Source organism: Triticum dicoccoides, chromosome 6A (assembly GCF_002162155.2).
Source record: "Triticum dicoccoides isolate Atlit2015 ecotype Zavitan chromosome 6A, WEW_v2.0, whole genome shotgun sequence".
NCBI classification, from domain to species: Eukaryota; Viridiplantae; Streptophyta; class Magnoliopsida; order Poales; family Poaceae; genus Triticum; species Triticum dicoccoides.
Genome location: NC_041390.1, coordinates 526397939 through 526416319, shown reverse-complemented (window position 1 = coordinate 526416319; position 18381 = coordinate 526397939).

Genomic DNA, 18381 nt, shown 5'->3' with positions numbered 1-18381 from the left:
ATGCCCGTGTTGACATTCGATTATTAAATGTCATGAAACATAATTAAGCTTGCCACTGATGGAAAAGTGTTCAACATCAAAGTTGTACGTCTTGTCAAACCGCTCAATTTTTGTATAAAAATCGTCTTAATCCCAGGTCGTATGCAACTTGTGAAGTCAAAACTAGGCTAGGGACAGAAACTTCAGAGTCACTTCGGACTGACTAGTTGATTTGACTCGGTGAGACCGAGTTGATGTCAGGAAAATCGGTAATTCTGAGTGAAACCACTCGAAAATTCCAAGTTAAATACAGAAGATTACAGAAAGTTGGACATGTCCACTCAGTGAGACCGAGCGAAACCACTTGGAGGCTCCAAGTTGATCTGGAAAATTACCAAAGATTCCTGTTCGAGTTAGGTTAGGGTTTTTTATGCTCTGGACATAATTTTTAGTCATTTTATTGTACAAGAAGTCCAACCACCTCATAAATAGATGAGAGGTGATAGCTGATTGAGCAACAAACAATTGGCAGATCAATATACTACTTTTTACCCTAGTTTTTACATCTCTCCCTTGTTCTTTATCTCGCATTCATCGTTCGTTCTTCATGTTGAAGGTTAGTGATCCTCGGGGATCTAGGGGCGGGCAAACCGACCTAGGGTAGCCCATAGCCGCCGCACATCCAGATGGGGTCCCTCCCAGGTGTGTGGGGTTTCGGGTCCTCAAAAGCACCATCAGATTGTTTTTGTACCTCCCTTTCAGCCGGGTCTCCATCGACATGAGTTGAAGTGTATCACCCCCGATGTCTAGGGTACACGGTGACGTGTTCATGCGCGAACACACTTTTTGACGACTCTGCTGGGGACAACTAAAGAGCAATCATCATCATCAATCATGACTGGCAACGGCAAGCTTCCCAAGCCCGCAGAGATTGACGCTGATAACATCATCAATCCCCATCTTGATGAACTATCAGAGGAACATCGCGAGTCCTACGAAACGTGCAAGAAGAGGCGTGAAGAGGCTTTGAGGCACTCAAGAAGAAGAACGGGCAGGAGGATTTGGAGGCATTTCTTGCATGTTTCAAGAAGGACTATCAAGGTAGTGTGATGACATACAATTCTTTCGTAGCGAGTGCTAATGCTCAGGGAGATATGCCTCTGTCATCTAGTGGTACTGTTGGTATATCTGAAAACCCTAGTCCAACTTTACCTATTTCATTGGCACCTCCTATGCAACAACAATATTATATGTTGTTAAATTTTTACCCTAGTCAAACCAACCAGCTCATGGCTACACCTACATATCCTAATCCTATTATAAGTGTGCCAATTCGGCGTCAACGTCGAATCACTTTGTCACACCACCCATAGGCACAAGCATGTTTGGTCTTTCGCCGAATTATGGTTCGACGCCCATCCCACAAGTTGAACCACTAGCTAGTACTCATGTTGCTCCTATGTAGTTGCCACAAGCATCTTCATCTGCCTCAGATCCAATTTTAGCCAAATTAAGGGATGACTTGCATAAGATGTTTCTATAAACTTTCAAAAACGAGCCAAAAGTAAAGAGTTGTGTGTACCAAAAGCCTTATCCTGAACACTTTGATGCAGTTTTGTACCATCAAGGTTAGAAGGTTCCTGATTTTGTTAAATTTAGTGGAGAGGGCACGAAACCAACATGGGAGCTAGTCAGTATCTAGCGCAGTTAGGTGAAGCAGGTTCCATAAAAGAATTGAAAGTGCGTTTATTTCCCTTATCTTTAACTGGCACCGCATTTTCATAGTTTGATGCTTTATCTCATGGTTCAATTCTCATATGGTCGCAATTAGAGCAAAAGTTTCATGATCACTTCTATAGCAGCGATAATGAGCTTAAGTTGTCACATCTTACATCGGTTAGGCAAAAACATGATGAACCGGTCACCGATTGTGTCAAGAGATTTAGAGATATAAAAAATCGATGTTATAGCTTAGTGATAACCGAAAGAGACTTGACGGATCTTGTTCTTAATGGTTTAAGAACTCACATTAAAGAGAGGCTAGAAAGTTATCAATTTTGAATATTAACCAGGTCTTACAAAAAGCTTTGGCTCAGGAGATTCGAAGTAAAGAGGTTCATAGGTCTACAACCGATCATCCTAGCATGCATATGGTTGAATACAATGATGATAATTCGGACGATGAGGTTGATGTCTATGCTACTGCTATTTCTTGAGCTTGCGTTGGTTTTTCCATTGAATAGGAAAGGGTGATGCAACAAAGTAGAGATAAGTATTTCCCTCAGTTAAGAACCAAGGTATCAATCCAGTAGGAGGAACACACAAGTCTCCAATGATAGCGCCTACACAAACAAACAAATACTTGCACCCAACGCAATAAAGGGGTTGTCAATCCCTACAGGATTACTTGCAAGGATGAGATCTGATAGTGATAGGTATAAAAGATAAATAAAATTGAAAACTAAGGTAAATGTAAGTGATTTCTTGTATCTGCGTTGGTATTTCCCCGAAGAGGAGAGGATGATGTAGCACATCAACGGTAAGTATTTCCCTTAGTTATGAAACCAAGGTTATCAATCCAGTAGGAGAATGATACGTCTCCAACGTATCTATAATTTTTGATTATTCCATGATGTTATATTATCATTCTTGGATGTTTTAAAATCATTTTATAGTCATTTTATATCATTTTTTGGTACAAACCTATTGACATAGTGCCAAGTGCATGCGAGTTGCTGTTTTTTGCATGTTTTTTACATCACAGAAAATCAATACCAAACGGAGTCCAAATGCAGCGAAACTTTACGGAGATTTTTTATGGACCAGAAGAAACCTAATGGGACAAGCAGCACCTGGGGGGTGCTCTGAGGGGAGCAAAACCCACCTGGGCGCGCCAGGAGGCCCAAACGCGCCCTGGTGGGTTGTGCCCACCTCGGGTGCCCCCCGGACCGCCTCTTTGCTCTATAAATACCCCAATATTCCAGAAACCCTAGGGGAGTCGAGAAAATCAATTCCAGCCACCGCAGAGTCCAAAACCACCATATCCAACATAGACACCATCGCAGAGGGGTTCACCACTTCTATTGGTGCCTCTCCGATGATGCGTGAGTAGTTCTTTGTAGACCTTCGGGTCCGTACTTAGTAGCTAGATGGCTTCCTCTCTCTCGTTTGATTCCCAATACAATGGTCTCTTGGAGATCCATATGATGTAACTCTTTTTGCGGTGTGTTTGTTGTGATTGGATGAACTTTCAGTTTATGATCAGATCTATCTTTTTTTATATCCATGAAAGTTATTTGAGTTTCTTTGATATATTTTATGCATCATTGATTATAGCCTCGTATTTCTTCTCCAATATTTGGGTTTTGTTTGGCCAACTTGATCTATTTATCTTGCAATGGGAAGAGGTGCTTTGTAGTGGGTTCAATCTTACGGTGCTTGATCCCAGTGACAGAAAGGGAACCAACACGTATGTACCGTTGCCACTAAGGATAAAATGATGGGGTCTATCTCTACATAGATAGATCTTGTCTATGTCATGTCATCATTCTTATTGCATTACTATGTTTCTCCATGAACTTAATACACTAGATGCATGCTGGATAGCGGTCGATGTGTGGAGTAATAGTAGTAGATGCAGGTAGGAGTCGGTCTACTAATCTTGGACATGATGCCTATGTAATGATCATTGCCTGGATATCGTCATGGTTATTTGAAGTTCTATCAATTTCCCATCAGTAATTTGTTTACCCGACGTTTGCTATTTTTCTCGAGAGAAGCCACTAGTGAAACCTACGGCCCCGGGTCTCTTTCTCATATTATTTGCCTTTGCGATCTATTTTATTTGCCTTTTATTTTCAGATCTACTAAACCAAAAATACAAAAATACCTTGCTGCAATTTATTTTATTTGGTGTTTGATTTATCATTATCTACAATTTTATCTCACGTCTGTTTGCCAATTTCTGGCGCCGCTACCCGAAAGGGATTGACAACCCCTTTTACATGCCGGGTTGCGAGTAGTTGTTATTTGTGTGCAAGTGCTGATTATGCTGTGTTGCTTGGTTCTCCTACTGGTTCGATAACCTTGATTTCATATCTGAGGGAAATACCTACTGCCGCCGTGCTGCATCATCCCTTCCTCTTTGGGGAAATACCAATGTAGCTTCAAGCGACATCAAAAGGAATTTCTGGCGCCGCTGCCAGGGAGGATCAAGTCAAGATAGTCTCCCGGTAACGCACCAATTTCTGGCGCCGTTGCCGGGGAAGATCTTCAACATATACCAGGTTCCTAATCACAAATCTCATCTCCTCACAATTTACATTATTTGCCATTTGCCTCTCGTTTTCCTCTCCCCCACTTCACAAAAAATTGTCATTTTATTCGCCCCTCTTTTTTGTTCGCCGTTTTCTCGCCAGATCTATCCGTGTTATTGCCCTCTAGTCATAATGGCTAGCGTACTTACCCCTCCTTTGTCACCAGATTTTGAAGTTCTTTACTTCAAGCAAAGACAAGGACAAAATCTGAAAGATGTTTGGTATAGGCTTATGGATTCTTATCATATTTTCAATTTAAAGGGGGATGCTAAGATCTTGCTTCGTAATTTTTACATAGGATTGTCTTTGCATCATAGACAACTCCTAGATTTTGCCGCTAAAGGGAATTTTATTGAGCTTGATGCCAATGCTGCCTATGAAATTTTAGAAGGAATTTTGGGTGTTCCACCTCAAAAGAAGGGGTTTTCTTTTACCCCAGAGGGAGTTCAAATGTTAGAAAAACTTGGTGATTTGCATAAACACATGGTTGAATTACAAAAATATAACAAACCCCTCAAACATCTCAATGGTAGTATCAATCGCATGAATACCTTGATCACTCTTTGCAACAAGCGATTGGATATTTTGGATCTAAAGATGGTTTCTTTTCCTAAAAATTTAGGGAAGCGCAAAGAGCCTCCCGAGTTTGAGAAAACCCTTACCGAAGTAGCCAAGACTACGGATGACAAAACTTAGATCCTTGCCTTATGCCTAGCTAAGGGCGTAAAACTACAACGCTTGTTGGGAGGCAACCCAATGAATAAAATTTATTTTTGCTTTTTTCTTCCCGTTCTTGAGTGTTTACACAATTATGCTACTGTTATGATTGTGTTTTTATGTTTTAATTAGTGTTTGTGCCAAGTAAAGCCTTTAGGATCTTCTTGGGTGGTAGTTGTTTGATCTTGCTGAAAAAACAGAAACTTTTGCGCTCGCGGAAATAATTTTATTTTTTAACAGAGAGCGGTAAAATACCCATTCCTTTTGCAGTAGATTAATATACAAATTACCCAGGCCGTCCTAATTTTTCAGAGTTTTCAGAGTTACAAAAGTATTCGAAACACCCAGATTGCTACAGACTGTTCTGTTTTTGACAGATTCTATTTTCTTTGCGTTGTGTGCTTGTTTTGATGGCTCTATGGTTTTCTTTGATGAGTTTTTGCCATATAAAAGTTGGAATACAGTAGATATAATGCAAGAACAAAATATGAATTGGTTTACTACAACACTTATAGTAGTGATTTGTTTTCTTATAGTAACGGATCTCACGAAGGCTTTTGTTGAGTTTTGTATGATTGAAGTTTTCAAGTTGTCTCTCATTGTCGGGGGACTGATCCACGAACACCTATGGGACCGGCCGGCCGAGTCCCTTTCGATTCGGTGAGGGCGGAGGTCGTGCAAAGAGCAGATCGAGGCGAGGCACGTGAGCAGTTTACCCAGGTTCGGGCCGCACGGATGCGTAAAACCCTACTCCTGCTTTGTGGTTTGTATTGATTTCTTGCCTGGGAGCGCGGAGTGCACAGTACACACCAGCGGCTAACTAAAACCGAGCGTGAGTGCTCCCTGAGCTAGCTAACTTGAATCAGCTAACCCCCCTCTATGTTGCGCATGGGCCTCCTTTTATATGCTCAAGGGGTCACCGACAGGCGGCAACGTAGACAGGGGTAAAAATGGAAAGGTGCTGCGGTAGGTACAGCTACCTGCTACAGTGTATCATACCTAACCCTGACGACAGGGGACAAGGGCATTAAATGCCCGTCTGTGTCGCCTAAACAGTGCAAAAGGGACCGTCAGGGACGCCACCGCTCGCCACGATGGCAATCTTGTCAGCGCCGCTTGCCACCGCGCACCCCTGGCTGCACAGCCTCCCGCCACATACACCCGGAAGGGTCCCAGAGCGACACGTTGGTGGATGTGCTGGAGCGCGGGCGCGGAGTGGTGGCTTGCCGCGGCAAGCGCCTTGCCGCGGTCGTTGTCTTGTCGCGTCCGGGAGCTTGTCGCTCACCGGGCCTTGCCGGGGTGCGAGGTGCGCCGCGGCAAGTTTCTTGAGATGCCTTGAGTGGCCTTCCCGGCAAGCTCCTTTTGCCGGGGTCTTGTCTCCTTAAGCGCCTTGCCTTGGTTGGCCTTCCCGGCAAGCTCCTTTTGCCGGGGTCTTGTCTCCTTGGCTTGGACACTTTGTTCTTGAATGGCTCCAAAGGAACCACGGAGGACCTTGGCGGTCACCCGGCAAGCCTTGCCGCGGAACGCTGCAACTGCCCGTGCACAAGTTCGGGATACTAGGGTACGCCTACTCTAGTACACCGACAGGAGCCCCCGGGCCTGGGCCATACACGGTGCTGAGCGCTGTTGGGCCAGGCCCAAAACAGGGCATGGGCACGCGCGGCCTAGGTTACGCCGTATCTCTCTCCGTATCCACCGCGCCCTCCCCGAACGGCACGCGTTGAATGCGGCATCGTGGGAGAGGTCGTGGGTGGTTTCTTTATTCGGAAATGCGAAACATCCGCCCCTCCCTCTTTATAAGCAGAGGAAACAGGGGCAGTTCGCCCATTTGCCCGTTGCCGTTCCAATCTCAGAAATCTCCGCCGTTCCCTCGCCTTCCCAAAACTGAGAGAGAGAGAGAGCAGCGCTCCGCCCCCACATCGCCACCAGCACCACCAACGCCGTCGACCTCCTCCACTGCTTCCGCCATGGCTCCAAAAGCCGACAAGGGGAAGGTCGTGAAGTCGACCGAGGCGCAGCGGCTTGCGGCGCTGCGGAAGGAGCGGGCCGTCTTCCCTCCCAAGCTTGGCGCAAAGGAGCTAAGGGAGAACTATTACCTTTTTTGGTCGGCGGAGACGCGCGCGCATCCGCGCACAAAGGTACTCCCCGCCGCCGCTTGGAAGAAGGCTCCGAATGGATACCCCTTTTTTGCTCTGTTCTTCTATTGCGGGCTCTGCCCGCCTTTCTCTGATTTCTTCTGCGACATCATGACTACCTACGGGTTCCACCTCCTTGACTTCACCCCCAATGCCGTCCCGACAATGGCAGTTTTCGCACATCTTTGCGAAAACTTTGTTGGAGTCCTTCCCAACGTTGCCCTCTTCCGCCACTTCTTCATACCCCGAGTAGAGAGAGGAGAGCCTCTATCCGGTGGAATCGCCTGGATCTCAAGGGCCGGCAAGAAAGAAACCTATCTGGAGGGAGAGTTCCGCGGCAAGTGGGAGGAGTGGAGAGCAGATTGGTGCTGGATTGACGAGGAGAACCCGCAGCCATTCACCACCCAGCGCAAAACCCCAGTAGCGCGCGGCAGCAATTGGAGTGACGTGGCCCCGGAAGATGGCAGGCTGAAGATTGCCGTCACCAGGATCCTGCGTCTCAGGCTTGCCAGGCTAACTGTTGGCGCTGTTGGCGCAGACTTCCTTCGCCGCCGCATCGCCCCCCTGCAGGAACGGGGGAGGCCTACTTGGGAGTTCAAGAATGCGGCAGATATTATGAGGCTGCGGCCGGGCCTCAATTACAACTTCACAGTCCTGGAGCTCAACGCGATGCTTCAGGAGCTCTTCAAGTATGACCCCCAACATCCCGAGGTCTTCAGGTTGCCGGGGGGCGTTGTTCCGCTGTGCAACAATTCCTCGCTCGACCGCATCCATGCAATGATGCCGGAGTGCGACTCGCACGGAATTGTGCCGACTTGGCAGGAGCCCGCAGACGACGTCGTGCAGCAGTTCTTCGATGACTTGGTGGAAGTGCCGATCCGCTCCGACGAGAAGAAGGGCCTCACCCGCGACACCACCGATGCGGAGCTTGCACTCATCGCCACTAGGGTGGAAGAGGCGGCGGCAGCCGCGGGTGACTTTGGATTCACCGTGGAGGAGGCAGATGCAGCAGAGGCGGCAAGCCGTGCCGAGCGAGGGGAGCCCGCAGGCAAGAAGGAGCTTGCCGGGCGTGACGCCGAGCCAAGCGAGCCCGCCAAGGATACGAGCGGCTCGCTGGACATCAACTCTTCTTCCTCCTCATCTTCAGGCAGCTCGCCACAAGCAGAGCCTCCATCCCCACCAAGAAGGCGTCTCCGCAAGGCCGATGACGTGGCGGAGCGGCAAGCGGGTCAACAGTCGCCACGCCGCGTGACGCGCTCCACCGCGGCAACTACCGTTGCCGCGGGAGCGCCTCATGCGGCGACGGCAACTGGAGCGGAGTCTAGCCGGATCACCACTTCAGTTCCTGCTGCTGCTCACGCCGCGCCGGTAGCCGGAGCGGGGTCGTCTCAGACCACCGCCACTGCTCCCGCCAAGCGGCCAAGGGAAGCTTCTCCTCCGCCTCCTCGTGCCGGGCACGCGCCGGACTTCGACTTCTCTGCGTTCAACTCCGACGAGGAAGAAGAAGAAGAGTAAGCTTCTCTTGCTGTACTTGCGTTCCTTCAATTCTTGCTGTTTTGTCTTGTATCTCACTTGCTTTTCTCTGAACTTTGTCCCTCTTTAGGACTCTGGCCCAGAGAGCGGCAAAGAGGGCCAAGGTCCCGGTGATCATCATCGAGGACGAGCCCACTGCAACAGCAGGTGGCGCGCCCGAGACAACCTTGCCGGACCCGTCAACTTTCCTCCAGGGCAGCCCCCAGCGTAAGTGTATGATTTACTTTCTGCTGCGAGGCGCACTTGGGTACTTGTCTTTGCTGATATCTGCTTGTTGACTTGTGTAGGAGCCGAGCACCCCCACCAGGAGCCAAGGGAGAATCCCCCGACAAGGGAGAATTCTCCGACAAGGGAAGGCTTCCCGGTGAGGGAGAAGTCTCCGGCAAGGGAGGGTTCTCCGGCGAGAGACAACACCAGCGGCCCCCCGACAGCGGAGACCACGACTGCAGAGCCTAGTGCAGGTACTCCTCTTGCTTCAAAACTTCCCTCGGTTTCTTCTTTTCTTGATCTTTCTGGGTTTTCGCTGGATTTTGTTTGACTCTTTTCCCCTTTTCCGGCCGTCAGATCCATCCGCTGCGGAACATATGGAGAACGAGGTCGCCGCCGAAGAAGCAGCCAACGCTGGCGATCCTGCCGGCACCGGGGCCGCCAAGGGTGCCACCGCAGCAACTGGCAAGGGGTCTGGCGATCGTACTGACGGCCCTGAGGCCGCAGGAGCGCCGGGCGCTACACCGACCGCCGACCCGTCCGCCGAAGCCGCAGCGCCAAGCTCCGAGGAGCCCTAGCCGGGCGTTTACTTGAAGGCCGTCGACGACGTCTTCATCAATCTTCCCTGGGCATCGAACTCCAGGGCGCCGGTCGAGGGGGAGATCCTCGACGGAGAAGTGCTCGCCTCCGCGGGGCTGACGCTGGTCGACGCGCCAAGCAGCAGCGGCAACGAGCCTGAAGAAGAGCGGCTGCTGCGGAAGTTGATGTCGCTCTACCGCGCGCGGCAAGCCAAGCTGGAATCCCGCGAGGCACTTGTCGCGAAGGCGGGAGCTGACATCGAAAAGCGCGCAGAAGAGCTCGAGGGTTTCCACCAGGAAGCCCTCCGATCCCTGGCGGAGGAGCGGGAGCAGCTTGCCGAAGCGCAGAAGGCCTTCCTCCTTGAGAAGGCCGAAGCCGAAGAGCGGCAGCGTCTTGCCGCTGTGAAGCTAGCCACGGAGGAGGGCGAACTGGCACAGCAGAAGGTCAATCTCGACTCCCACGAGGAGGAGCTTGCCGCGCGCGAGGGAAAACTCGGCGAAGCCCTCAAACAAGCAAAGGATGCCACCGCCGCCGCCGAGGCCGCCAAGGAGGAGTTGAAGACGAAGGTGGCGCAGCTAGAAGCTGATCTTGCCGAGAAGGGCAGAGAGCTCAGCGCCGCCAAGGTCTCCAACGTGGATCTTGAGTTGAAGCTAACCACTTTGACCAAGACTCTGGACAGCGCCAAGAAACGGGAGGCGGCCTTGAAGGAGGAAATCAAGGCCGACAAGGCGCTGCTGGAGAGTGCTGCCGCCGCCCAGAACGCCTTCAGGGAGACTGTGACGCACTGGACGGAGAGTCTTGTGAACACCGCTACAGACATCGACAAGGAGCTGGCGCAGCTAGGGATGGAAGATCTCGGGTATCCCTCCGACGACAACCTCCAACCCAGCGCCAAGCTCGTCCTGTTCTTCAAGGGCGTGGCGACGGCCCTTCAGCGGCTCCGGGAAAGGATCCCCAAGCAGCTGGCCGACGAGTCGCGCAAGATCTGCGCGGGAGCTCTTCAGAAAGTGTTGATGAAGGTGGCCTTCCGCAATCCGGGCCTCCGCCTCACCAATATCCTCAGGACCTTGCCGCCGGAAGCTGATCTGGAGGAGCTCAAGGCCCTTGTCGCACCCATTGTGGACAAGGTGAGCGGGATCAAGAGGGTCGAAGGCGATCGCGTAGATTAGGCCGCCCATTTCTTCTTTCCTTGTCGCTGTTTATCATGTCATGAAAACAATTTATTAGAGCTGCGACAAGGTATCTTTGTAATATAGCTTTGTTCTATGGAATGATTGCAATGTTATTCCCTTTACTTGATCCCTCCCTTTGTATGTCTTTTTACCCTATGCTTTTAGGGAACTTGCCGGTGCAGGCACCTGGGCCGCGAGCGCTGAGTGCGGGACGTCAGCAGCCTGCTGGCGGTGCCGCTACCGGCAAGAAACCTTGTCGCAACTAGTTGCAGCTCACTTAAGTTGCTGAGCGAACTCGAAACAAAGTAAGGGCGCTAGCGGCTCACTTAAGTTGCTGAGCGGACTCGAAGCAAAGTAAGGGCGCTAGCAGCTCACTTAAGTTGTTGAGAGGACTCGAAACAAAGTAAAGGCGCAACTAGCTACGAGTTGGTTCCTCCGCGCACAGGTTTTCCATACAAAGTGCGGTCGTTCAAGGGAGATAACTTAAAATTTAAAAAATCTGATTGCTCAAATTTTGGCAACTTAGCTTTTCTGTTGCTTGCTTCCCGGCAAGGTGAAACTTTCTTGAACGCCGCCTGGTCCATACCATCGTCTTCTCCTTTCCTCCCCAGCAAACTTGTGGGCGAGGGAACCTTTCTTTCCTTGAGAAAAAAGAAAGAAGAGAAAATAAAGATATGGAGCCTTACGGCTCGTTAATGCTTACCAGGGTTTAGGTGCTGCACAAAGTGTCAGACAACACATGCATAAAATAGAAAGCTTGAAATTGACAAAATGTGCTGAGCACGTGAGCTTTACTTATGCACGGGGTCTGCGCCCGGCTTTGTACAAAGGATTACATGAAACAGCGGCAAGACTTGTACAAAAGGTGGTTGCCGGAACAGGTTCCGGCAACTGCGCCTTACGGGTAAAACTTACGAAGATGCTCAATGTTCCAGGAGTTGCTCACCGGAATGCCATCTTCGGTCTCAAGGCGGACAGCGCCAGGCCTAGTGACTCGTTTCACCCGGTAAGGGCCTTCCCACTTCGGCGTCAACTTGTTGGAATTCTTGGCGAACTGAACTCGCCGAAGAACAAGGTCGCCTTCCTCGAGACTTCTGGCATTAACTTTGCGGCTATGGTAGCGGCGCAAAGCTTGCTGGTAGCGAGCAGCTCGCACAGCAGCTTGAAGACGGTCTTCCTCAAGGAGCAGCGCGTCATCTTGTCGCAGCTGCTCTTGCTCGAGCTCATCATAAGCGAGCACTCGAGGTGACCCGTATACGAGTTTCGTGGGGATAACTACCTCTACTCCATAGACTAGAGCGAAAGGTGTCTGGCCAGTGGCTCGATTTGGCGTCGTCCTGATCGACCAAAGAGCCACCGGCAGCTCCTCGATCCAGTTTCTTCCGCACTTGCAGCCTGTCGAAAGTTCTGGTCTTGAGCCGTGCAGCACTTCAGCATTTGCCCTCTCCGCTTGACCGTTGCTTCTCGGGTGAGCAACAGAAGTGAAGCAGATCTTGGCGCCAAGATCTTGGACGTACTGCACGAAGGTGCGGCTCATGAATTGTGTACCGTTGTCGGTGATTATCCTGTTGGGGATCCCGAAGCGGCAAAAAATCGACCTGAAGAACTTGACTGCTGACTGTGCTGTCACCTTCCTCACTGGTTCCACTTCCGGCCACTTTGTGAACTTGTCGATTGCAACATACAAGTACTCAAAGCCCCCGACAGCTCGGGGAAAGGGGCCGAGGATGTCGAGCCCCCAGACCGAAAATGGCCAGGATAAAGGGATCGTCTGGAGAGCTTGAGCTGGTTGGTGTATCTGCTTGGAATGGAACTGGCACGCTTCACACTTGGTTACTTGTGCAGTTGCATCCTGGAGGGCTGTTGGCCAGAAGAAACCTTGCTGGAATGCTTTGTCGACAAGTGCTCTTGCGCCAATGTGGTGACCACATATGCCTCCATGTATCTCTGCCAACAGCTTCTGTCCGTCTTCCTGGTGAATACACTTCAATTTCACACCATTGAGTCTTCTTCTGTACAGTGCCTTGTCGACAAACTGGTACATATTTGACTGCCGAGCTACTCTTTCCGCTTCTTCTTATTCTTCATGAAGTTCTCTTGTCTGAAGGAAACTGACAATCTGTTGCGCCCATGTTGGAGCTTGTGGCTCGACAACAAGGACTAAAGGCAAATCTGTCGCTGCGGGAACATCTGCTTCTACGGCAAGAACCTGTGGCTCTGCCGGAGCGTGACGTTCCTCGGCAAGCTTGCCGGAGCAAAACTTGCCGGGAGTTTCTGTTTCAACGGAACAAACCCTGGGGTTTGCCGGAGCAGACTGCTCCTCAGCGCTCTTAGTGCTGATCTTGGGGATTGCTACGGGAACATCTGCTTCTACGGCAAGAACCTGCGGCTCTACCGGAGCATGACGTTCCCCGGCAAGCTTGCCGGAGCAAAACTTGTCAGGAGCTTCTGCTTCAACGGAACAAACCCTGGGGCTTGCCGGAGCAGATTGCTCCGCAGCGCTCTTAGTGCTGAGCTTGGGGATTGCTGCGGGAACATCTGCTTCTATGGCAAGAACCCGCGGCTCTGCCGGAGCGTGACGTTCCCCGGCAAGCTTGCCGGAGCAAAACTTGTCGGGAGCTTCTGCTTCAACGGAACAAACCCTGGGGCTTGTCGGAGCAGATTGCTCCGCAGCGCTCTTGGCATTGATCTTGGGGACCTTCTTGTCGGCGGCTTCGGGGAGCTCTGCCGGCAAATAGTCACCAGAAATCAACTTCCTCTTCTTGCTCTATCCAGTTGATGGCTTCACGGACGGTTGAGTCAGCTTGAGCACAAAGATCCCTGGTTCCACAGGTAACTTAAGTGCGGCGCACTTTGACAGGCCATCTGCAATGGCGTTCTGAGCTCTTGGAACATGTTCCATTTGTAGGCCGTCAAAGTGCTCTTCTAGCTTTCTCACTTCGTCGACGTAAGCTTCCATCAACGGACTCTGATAATTCTTGTTTACTTGGTGGACGACAAGTTGTGAGTCACCCCTGACAATGAGCTTCTTGATCCCAAAGTCTGCCGCGATCCGGAGACCGGCAAGCAAGCCTTCATACTCTGCAGTATTATTTGTTTCTTGCTCCTTGGGAAAGTGCATCTGGACTACGTACTTGAGGTGCTCTCCGGTGGGTGCGACAAGCAGCACGCCAGCGCCGGCGCCTTGCAGCGAAAAGGCACCATCAAAGTACATCAGCCACTCTTTGCTTGCTTCATTGACGGGGATGCTCGTTTCTGGAATTTCTTCATCTGGTGTTGGCGTCCATTCCGCTATGAATTCTGCCAATGCTCTGCTCTGGATAGTTGAAGTACTTTCAAATTTGAGGCCAAAGCTTGACAGTTCCAGTGCCCACTCAACAATCCTGCCTGTCGCTTCTGGATTTTGTAGTATCCTCTTCAGCGGAAAGCGAGTGACAACTGTGATCTCATGTGCTTGGAAGTAATGGCGCAGCTTTCTCGAGGCCATGAGGAGGCTGAAAAGCAATTTCTGCATGCCAGAGTACCTTGACCTAGCCCCTTGCAGAAGGGAGCTGACAAAGTAGACTGGGCGCTGCACCATTTTCTTCTGTATTTCCTCGTGCATCTGTGCAGATTCATCTTTGTTGGGACCAGAGCTTGTCGGGGAAGCCCCCTGCTTGTCGCTGGATGCGCCTGCCGTGGTTGCTGGCTCGTCATCTGCCTCCCTCTCCGCTACTAACGCAGCACTAACCCCTTGATTGGTTGCCGCTATGTACAGCAGCAACTTCTCTTGTGGCTTAGGTGCGACAAGTGTTGGAGCGGAGGACAGGTATCTCTTCAAGTCTTGCAGCGCAGCCTCCGCTTCCGGAGTCCATTTCATTGGACCTACCTTTTTCAATAGTTTGAAAAACGGCAGGGTGCGCTCAGCAGACCTAGAGATAAACCTGCTGAGAGCAGCCACGCAACCGACAAGTCTTTGTACATCCTTGACGCGCTTTGGTGCTTCAATCTGCTCAATGGCCTTGATCTTGCCGGGATTGGCTTCAATTCCCCGCTGAGACACGAAGAACCCGAGAAGCTTGCCGGAAGGGACTCCAAACACACACTTCTCTGGGTTGAGCTTGAGGCTGATCTTGCACAGATTTGCAAAGGTCTCGTCTAAATCTTGAATCAGAGTTGTCCTGTCCTTGCTCTTGACCACTATATCATCCATGTAGGCTTCCACATTTCTATGTATTTGCGACTCAAGGGCGACATGGACTACTCTTGCAAATGTTGAACCAGCATTTTTTAATCCGAAAGGCATTCGTACGAAATAGTATGTGCCACATGGAGTAATAAATGCGGTCTTCTCCTCATCCTCTTCTGCCATGAAGATCTGATGGTATCCTAAATATGCGTCAAGAAATGAAAGCAAGTCACATCTGGCCGTGGAGTCAACAATCTGGTCAATGCGTGGCAAAGGAAATGGGTCTTTGGGACAAGCTTTGTTAACATCGGTAAAGTCGATACAAAGTCTCCATTTTCCGTTCGCCTTGCGCACGACTACAGGATTGGCCAACCACGTAGGATGGAGCACTCCTCTGACAAGGCCTGCTGCTTCCAACTTCTTGATCTCTTCTGCAATGAATTCTTGGCGCTCCACTGCTTGCTTCCTGATCTTCTGCTTGACGGGCCGCGCATGAGGACAAACGACAAGGTGGTGCTCAATTACTTTCCTGGGAACACCGGGGATGTCAGACGGTTGCCACGCAAACACGTCGACATTCGCCCGCAGGAAAGCAACGAGCGCGCTTTCCTATTTAGGGTCGAGAGTGGCACTGATGGTGAAGGTACCACCAGTGCCGTCCTCCTTGGCGGACACCTTTTTCGTCTCTGGCGGAGCTGCCATCGTCTTCTTACATTTGCCGGTGGAGCTCGATGGTGCGTCCTCGACGGCAGCGCAGCACTCCGAAGAGGTGCGCTTGCCGGAGTGGGCATCAGAACTCTTGCCGGACTTGGTCTTCTTCCCCCCGGGAGCTTCAGCGGCAAGTGACTCGCGATCTGCTGCGGCTGCTGCTTCCCGGTAGATCTTGTCGGCACAGATAAGAGCATCCTTCTTGTCGCGGGGACAGAGATGACGCTTATCGGGCCTGGCATTTTCCGCATGTTATATGCGTAATGAGAGGCTGCCATGAACTTGGCGAGTGTTGGACGGCCAAGTATGCCATTGTAAGGCAATGGAATATCGGCAACGTCAAAAGTGACCCTCTCAGTCCTGAAGTTCAGCTCGCTGCCAAACGTTACTGGCAACGTGACCTTCCCCTTCGGCTTGCTCCATCCCGGGTTGATTCCTTGGAATGTGCCGGTCTCTTCGAGCTCGCTGTCAGGGATTTGGAGTTTCTGGAGTACAGCAGAGGAGATCAGGTTCAAGCCGGCCCCACCGTCAACTAGCATCTTAGTGACCTTGAGGTTGCGGATAGTTGGTGAAACCAACATCGGCAAGCACCCGACTGCAGTTGTGCGATCAGGGTGGTCCTCAATATCAAAGATGATAGGCGTGCTGGACCATTTCAGAAGCTTGCGTGATTCGACGGGTGGTTCCGCTGCATTGACTTCCCGCACCCACTGCTTGAGCTGGCGGTGCGAAGTATGCAGAGAAGCACCACCGTCAATGCACAAGACCTCTGTGGCTTTCTGGAACTCCTGCTCACTGGCCTCGACATCCTCCATGTCTTCGTCGTCGTCGTCGTCGTCATCTTCGTCTTTGTCGTGGTCGCGGGGAGGTCTGTCTCCTTGCCGCTGCTTGGCCTTCCCGCGGCGTCCTCCCCGGCCGGCGCGCTTCTTGCCAGATTCTCCATCGCCGCCTTGGGCCCTCTCCTTGTCGCGCCGCTCGTATTCAGCCTTTTGTTGCTGGACAAGCTGCTCGACCTTCTTGCAGCTCTGGAGGTCATGGCCCTTGGTGCGGTGGATCTTGCAGTACTGCTTGTCGGAGCCGTCCTGCTTGTCAGCGGCCGCCATAGCCTGGCAGTTGGTGCATGCGGCAATCTCCTTGCCGGAGCTACCAACTTTGGCTTTATTGGCGCCACCTTCGTTGCCGAACTGCTCAACGACTAGCACATCTTTGCCTTTCTTCTTCCTGTTCCGCCGCCGGTTTTTCTTTACCGGGGCAGCATCCTCACTGTCAGATCCTCCTGCTCCTATATCTCTCCGGGGAGTCTCCTCCCTTCCTCAGCACGTGCACACTTGTCGGCCAGGGCATATAGCTCACTGACGTCTCTGATCTTGCACATCACCATCTCCTCCCGCATCCTGCGGTTACGCACGTTCTGATGAAACACGCTGATGACCGCGGCAGGGTGGACATCTGGGATGTTGTGCTGTACACGGCTGAATCTCTGAATGTACTTGCGCAGAGGCTCTCCTTCCTTCTGGGCGAGCAGATGAAGGTCACTTTTTTGGCCATGAGGTTTGTGGCCGCCTGTAAAGGCGCCGACAAACTGATGGCAAAGGTCTGCCCAGGAGGATATGGAGTTGTCCGGCAAGTGCATGAGCCAGGACCTGACGTTGGGCTTGAGCACCAGCGGGAAGTAGTTGGCAAGGATCTTGTCATCCCGTCCCCCGGCAGCCTGCACCGCGATGGTGTAGATGCTGAGGAACTCCGACGGATGCGACTTGCCGTCGTACTTCTCTGGTACGTCTGGCTTGAAGTTCTTCATGCTGGGCCACTGGACTTGTCGCAGCTCACGAGTAAACGCAGGGCAACCTACCGCGTACGGCAAGTCGCCTGGTTCCCCTGGCGCATGCATGTCGACAGAAGACCCAGCGCGCTGGTCTGGTTGACGTCGCGCTTCTCTTTGGCGCTTGATGCGAGTACGAGCGTCTTCTTGTTGTCGTTCGTGAAGAACTTGGCGCTGATCGCGACGAGCTCGTGGATCTGATGACGCGGTGGAGTCGCTGTCGAGGTGGATCCGGCGAGTCGGCAATCTTGGCCTCCGGGGCGGAGAGTGCATAGTGGTTGCACCCCCACCGGTCTTGTCACCACCGGCTTGTGCCTGGCTGACTTGCCGCGGCTGCGACATGCTCGGTTGCCGTTGGGCGTCACCGTTGGCGAAGCCGATGAGACTCCGAATGGTGGCCCTCCAGTCGTCGATCTTGTCCGGCGCTGGAGGGTAGTCCAGGAGCGTTGAGCTCGTGCCAAAGCTTCTATGGCAATGGCGGGTGGCGGTGGCGAACGGTGCGAGGAGCGAGATATGCTCGGACTTCTAACTATGTTAGAAGGAGCAGTATCCCGTCCAGGCGACCGTGCCTCGCTCGTACCAGCATGTTGGCGTGCATGCTGGTCTTGAGCGCTCCGAGATCCACCAGCTCGATCTTGGTCCAGCAAACGCATGGTACCGTGAGTACCATGACACTGCTGGTCCCGTGTTTCCTGAGATGGGCGCGGTGCATGCACGGACGCCGAGGTCTTGGAGTGCGCCCGGTCATTGTGGGAGCCGGCCACGCCGCCGATGGGCAGCGCAGCCTTGTCCTTGGACCTGGCAGCACCGCGAGCTTCCTCGTCGACGCCCGTTCTTCCGCCGGTGTCCGCCTCACCAACCGTTTGCTCCGGCGGTGGTGGGTTCGGCGCGGACAGAGCAGCTGCCTCCGAAACCTTCTTCTTCGGGGGCATGTTGATGAAGATAATGAAGATCTAGCCCACGTGAACGCCGGACTTGGTTCGCACAATCTCGACGCCCCCTACCTGGCGCGCCAAAGATGTCGGGGGACTGATCCACAAACACC